This window comes from Aedes albopictus, chromosome 3, assembly GCF_035046485.1.
Source record: "Aedes albopictus strain Foshan chromosome 3, AalbF5, whole genome shotgun sequence".
In the NCBI taxonomy this organism is placed as follows: domain Eukaryota; kingdom Metazoa; phylum Arthropoda; class Insecta; order Diptera; family Culicidae; genus Aedes; species Aedes albopictus.
The window spans coordinates 54,606,006-54,612,903 of NC_085138.1; positions in this window are offsets into that span (position 1 = coordinate 54,606,006).

Consider the following 6,898-nt stretch of genomic DNA (forward strand, 5'->3'; position numbering starts at 1 on the left):
TTGTCATACTGATTTGGAAGTCGAAAATTCATTGAAGTTTTCATTTATTTAAACTTGGTCCTTCCATAATTTCAGGTCACAATAAACATATTTTCGTCTCTTATGGTTCAAGAGATATTATTTTGTTTTTTTTTTTTACAAACAAACTTTAGGAGGGCACTCAAAAAAAATCTTCTAATACCTTTTTATACATTGATTTCTTATAAAAACTTAGTTCGAAGCACGTTTAGCCCATCGAATATTGAACATTTTGACTCATAATTATAAATATAAAAAGTATTATTCGTGGTGTACTTCTAAACATGACTTATTTTGAATACCTAATAGGGTTCGTTGGATATTATTGGCAGATTTGTTCTCTCCGTCGTGGGGGGTTTTTGTCGGCCAAAATGCCTGAAACATTGCCATATCATTCAGCTTACCTTGGAAGGATTTGAGGCCAACTTTGAGTTCAATAGGTTTCTAAAAACCTCCCGTGACGAAGAGAACAAAACTGCCAAAAATACGACGCAAGTGGATTTTAATTATCTTTTTGCAACTCAGAACTATGAAATTTGCTTTATACTTGCCGTGTCACAACGGACTAGTTTATCGTACTATACCAAACAATTTCAATATGATTCATAATGCAACTGATTTCGGTTGTATTATGAATCATAATGCAATTGTTTGATCCACAACCAAAGTTGTCACGGCAAGAGCTTGCCAAATTGTCACGGTTATGGTACACGGAGACAAATTTCGTTCGTTTGAAACAAAAATATTCATGTTTATTCGGTAAACTGATAAAATGTTTAAAACTAAAATATTAATTTTTAAAACTAACTCAATTACATATTGATTTCTACAATACCCCTTGAAGAGCCCTAGAAAACTGTGTTGTTGTTTTGGCTTATTCTTGTCCCTTAAACAGTACAGTTTTCCAAAGTTTTGCTCAAACAGCATCAAATTAGGCAAGGAATCATAATACCCACGCTTTTTGCACGATTTCCTTGCAAAAACGGAGAATTCACCTTCTCACCATACAAAAATTCAGCTCATTACTACAAATCTAGTACTTCACCGATCGTGTCCTATTGCCTTTTTCGAAGATATTCGATGACATTGAATCTATATAGGTCGTAATTACATTTTTGTAATTACGTTTCGAAAATGCTTAATTCATCGGTGAAAAGGCAACGAATTGGCTTACTTTTCCAAACTTTAACAAGTGTGCCGAAAAGTACTACTAATTCAGCACTGCAAAAAACGTTCCGTTTCATATTTTAGTACAAGGCAGCGTGCATCGTATTACGCATTTTTATATTAAAATCTGAATTTTTTTGCATGTGCCGCAACGCACGGCTACGGCAAGGAAACCTCAGATCAATTTTCAGCGTAAAAGCGTATGTAGCCCAAGTGGATCTACTTCAAAAAGTTCATTTCCGTAGGGTAACTTCTGTTTAGGTTACCTTGTGAACCCAGCTTTGCTTTTTTCATTATAGTTGAACTGTCGTGCCTCGAGCATGCTCTATTTTAGAATAAAGTTAACAGTATGTCTCAATCTTTCCTTATGGATGCCTTCAAGCAAGCTCTTGATTTCAGCATCTTTTCGCTGATATTTGGCATCTGAAGTAGCTCAAACATTGATTTGAGATGCTTCAGTTTGATGGAATACTTAGGTAGTACAGTTCATGGTTAACTTAACATAGAATTGCACCTAACCCAACTCTGCATGAGCAGAATTTGTCATGAGTTGACTGATTGGCATGTGTCGAATGAGGACTCTCCATTTGACCTTTTTGCACTTTGGAGTGTTCCTTCGCAAACTGCGTATTCAGGCGTCCCTGCTCAACAAGCTAGGGAACCTGTAATAATTGGTTGCGATCACATTTTATGGATAACTCGCTTCCATAGCTACTCCAAGAGAGTTTCATTATGGTTTTGTCATTACAACGCCCTTCATTGTGGTATACCATAGCTACTGCTTTGAAAGAAGCTTGTCCTCTGCGGTCTGTGCGGACCGCAAGAGGTATTCCTGAATGGAACTCGGACCTGTTCAAGTTCTAAATATCTTCGGATAAACCAGTCTTTTGTATAGCTACGAATCTTTAGCTTCTACCCCAAGGATTGTAGCTATAGAATCTATTTAGTGAGCACTAAAAAGCTCTGCTTACTTCAAATCTCCTGGAGCAAATGGGGCTTTATCCTATTTTTCTCCAGAGGGATTTGAGTTTTTCAAACATGTTTTGAACTCTTGTAGTTTTCTATTGGGTATTTTCATGGCATGAAATTACTCTGTAGTTTTATCCCGAAAGGGTGCGTGCGTTGTAAAAAGAAGGAATAAGTTCCAGATTTATCTGGTTACGTCGTTCTTTCTGAAATGCTCGAAACGCATTGTCGATTATCACATCTGTGATGTTCGTCTGGCTAACATGCCTGTTCATGTGAACTCACATGTCTCCCAATTTGGGATGTCCACAGTGACTCTTTTACATAAAGTTGTATACGTTTTCAAGAAAGTACTCGCTCAAACGTAGTTTTTGCTTGGGTGATTTCTTGAATATTGAGGATGCTTTTGATGACGTGCCTTTCTATGTCATATTGAAAGTCGCATGACGTCGCAAGCTACCTCCAATGAGCTATAGGCTCTTTTTACGCTTATGCGTTTTACAGTGTCCTTTTCAGGGCACTGATTAACCCCGTTGTGGTATGAGCTATGAGCTCTCGTTGCACTTATGCGCTCATTCCCTCTTCTAGGGCACCCCTTCCTATTTCATCACCTTTCCCTTTCCCAATTCCCATCCCTTGTCCCATTGTCCCTCAGGTAAATGATGAAATAGGCTCATATGTATGGCGATGGCACAAATGTCCCAAATGGAGGATAACGTGCCTCTGGAGCCGGCCTTCTGATACCTGATACGCACGATCATATTTTCCTTTTCTTTAGAGCATTGTGAACGGAACCTAAACATTTATAAAATAAAGTATTAAAAACACCAACGAATGGAATAAAAGTAGAATAAACTGTGTCTATTAGTGTATTTCAGTTTCTAGTTGAACTTGAACTTTGCTGTGGCTTTCATTGAATGTACACAGTTCAAAATTTTAAACATATTCGAACAATGGTCTGAGCTCGGGTCTGAGCTCTGGAGCATCTCACGACAAACACATTTTCAAAAACTCACTATCGAAATGCAACTTTATTCGAAGGCGATTATGGATATCAAAACATAAAATCAACATTGTAACGCCTTTTCTGCAATGTCACACTCCGACTTTGTACAATGAGAGGCAAATTCGAACACCAAATGTTGTGGAACGATCATATGTAGTAGGTACTAAAGCGTAGATTTTCGATACTAGCGTTGGGTAAAACATCAACAGTCTAGGTAGATCATTATTGTTAATTTCCTTCTGTATCCGAAAAAATTACCGAGCGATTCCGCTTTTCCTGCTAAAATTTCAGCGGATGTTTTGTTGTTACTCCATACTGCATATAACGGGCATTTCAAAATAACGGCGGCTTAAAATGACGTTTCCATTGGAAAGTCACTGGAATGATATGGGAAATTTCGTTAGGCTTGGCTTAGCGTAAGCCGTCGCCTTTATTTGCTAAACCGGTGTGAAGAAATGCAAATATTTAAACCTGGCTTTTGGCTTAACTTTAAGTGTGGTTTAAGATAAACTAGGCTTACGTCGTTAAGCCGGGTAGGTGAAGAAATCGGCCCTTAGTTGGTTAAAGAGCCGGTCTAGCGAATACGAAGTCGTGAGTTCCAATCCCACCGCTTTTTTCACAAATTTCATCTGTTTTGAGCTACAGTTTAAAGTACTGTATCGATTTTTATGGAATTTGACACTAACAACAATCATACACCAAAGTGTTTCCAGTCATTTAATTTTTTTGCAAATTTTTCCCATCAAATGCACAGTTACAGCCATACTTCTACGTCCAGATTATTGCAGGTACGAGCTTAGTCCTAGACATAAGTGCTCATATTCATAGTCGTTTCGAAAGTTCCATTGAATAAAAAATTCTACTAAAGTTCTACTGAAGAGAAAATTTTATGCTGCATTTACCACGCCCCAACAATTAACGTCAATTATGACTGCAAACAGTTCATGATTTATTTTGAGCCATCAATTTCAATTCAATCATAAAACTGCAAGCTATAGGTACAGGATGCAATCCACTTCTAAAGAATAGAACGAATCAGACCAGAACGTAAACAACAACTATTTTGATTGAATCTAACATATCGTTGCTCATTGGAGTGTTAGACGACCACGATTAGTGTTAAATGACTCACAACATAGGTTTCCGCACTTGGACTTTGCTGTACTTTATTGAAAACAAACTTGCAAGCTCTTGTCTAGAGCTTGCTATCCGCCTAGCACCGGCAACGACGACTGGTCATCCTTCAGTGCATTCCGCTGCTGCCCGTGAGCTACAACGACCGACGACGACGACTCATTCAGGAAGCACTGCTGGAGCTAGAGCTAGGAGCTAGGGAGCCGGTCGGTTTTCGGAATTTAATAATGTGTAACAAGTTGTCCGCCGCCGCGCGCGCCGGTACCCTTCGGACGATTTACAGGGGATACTCAAAATAACTTGGACAGGTAAAATTTTCACTTTTCAAAAAATGTTCAACTCGCTGTAACTTTTCGAAAAGGGCATCAAATATTCTCAAATTTTTACTGTAAGTTCATCAACTAGTTGTGTACCAGTGGAGAAAATTTGGAAAAGATCGGGCTATTCTTCACAAAGTTATAAAGATTCTAGAAAAAGGTATAATTATCCGATAGCCAACTTTGAGCTGTTATATCTCCGGATTCAATGAACCGAATGCAATAAAATTTTGATCATTTATGACTAATATAATGAACTTTGAAAAACAGTTGACTTAATTTGAAATTATTAATAAGAAAAAAAGTTATAGCGATTTCATTTATTTTATGATTTTTTGATAAATTTATCTATTTTGCATGTGTATCCCATTACTTTTTCAATTTAATGCCGGCTATTTGGTAGCTTTCCTTTGAAACATAAATATATTCAAGTTAATTAGAGGGAATTTAAATGAACTATAATTACCCTCTCGAATTTTGAAACGATGATGAAGTTTTGGATAAATTAGTGTTATATCAGAAAAATAATCTATTCGTTATAATTTTCTTTCGTGTAAAGAAGTTTAAGTTCAGTCAAAAGTTTTTGATAGCTTATTATATAAGTCATAAATTATTAAAATTTCATTGCATTCGGTTCATTGAATCCGGAGATATAACAGCTCAAAGTTGGCTATCGTATAATTATACCTTTTTCTAGAACCTTTATAACTTCGTGTAGAATAGATCGATCTTTTCCAAATTTTGACCACTGATACACAACTAGTTGATGAACTCACAGTAAAAATTTTAGAATATTCGATGCCCTTTTCAAAAAGTTACAGCGAGTTGAACATTTTTTGAAAAGTGAAAATTTTACCTGTCCCAGTTATTTTGAGTATCCCCTGTACATAATCAATTTCAGCTAATGTGCGATTGTGCAAGGATGTCGTGGGACAGGGCAAAACCGAGCGGAAATTTACCCTGAACTTATTGCACGGAACGGATCGGCATTGCGAAAAATAAAACCTATTTCACAGTGACTCAGTTATTTATAGACCTGAACTGAGAATTGCCGGGTGATTATCACCATACATCATTCAGATGGCGGCCGCCGGTGAAAGGTCGAAGCCCTTCATGGATAAGAAATTACAACCTTCCAGTGCACATGCCTATTGTCAATAATTCATTGCCAAGATCATCTTTGCAGCTGTTCATGGGTGGTGGTGGTAGGTAATTTTTCCTCTCGGATCGTAAACAACTATTCAGTGTCAGAACTTGCTGTGTCGACAAGAACGAGTTCGCGACCCTTTTGGATTGTACGCGGGATCGGAGGTGGGCCGGTTCATTCTTCTTTCGTTGTTCTACCCCGTCGAGAGACAATGCACTGTGGGCCAGAGCAAATCCATCGTGAATTCTCGTAATGTTTCTATCAGGATCTATTACACGAAGTCTTGTACGAAGTACTTCAAAAACCTGAACATGGTCGATCATACTCAAGGGTACTTCACCATTCCAGTGGCTTCCATTTTAAACAAATCCTTGTGTAGTTAAATGTAATTACATACCTGGAAGTAATATCGTCGGAATTTTTGGACAAAAGAAAATTTAATTCAACTCGATAATTCAATTCCTTGCCCATAGTACACTTCAAGATGCTCACATACCATCAGTAAAGTATTAAGATTGTCTCCTCACAGCATCACCACCGTCCGTCTGATCCAACCCTACTTACATCGCGTAAACCGGAAAAGTACTGCATACAAATGCTGTAGATCTCCAGCCAAGACTGCTGCTGTTGACTGTCGATACCAAGCCGCATCTCAAAGCAAAATACCTATAAATTTTCCAACGCCAGTCAGAGAGATAGGTTTCTCGCTCGCAATCACTTGAGCTGAGCCGCAACCGTAGCCGCCTGTACCAGTTATTGTTGTTGTTGTTGTGTAGTGGCTGGCGAGTCATGAACTTGAACGCAAAACGGTACAACGATAGTTACGGCGGCGTGGCGGCAGTCAGTGGTGGTGGCGCTACCAAGGTCACTCGCCATTGCGAATCCGAAACGGCATGCGGCGTCGGCACTGCCAGCTCCGGCGGTGGTTGGGGCTCTCCACATGTGCTCTCAAGCCAAGCTAACGAACGAACGAACGCCGTGAAGCTCGAAGAATTTGATTTCAAGTTGATGCATACCTACCCCTAGAAGAAGCGAGGAACCTCGCTGCCAGCAGAATGCCGGCCAGGCTCTTTGCACTGCACACACATTGCGCGCTGCCGCTAAGTTCTGGGTTAAACCATTACATTCTGCTGGGGCGATTGG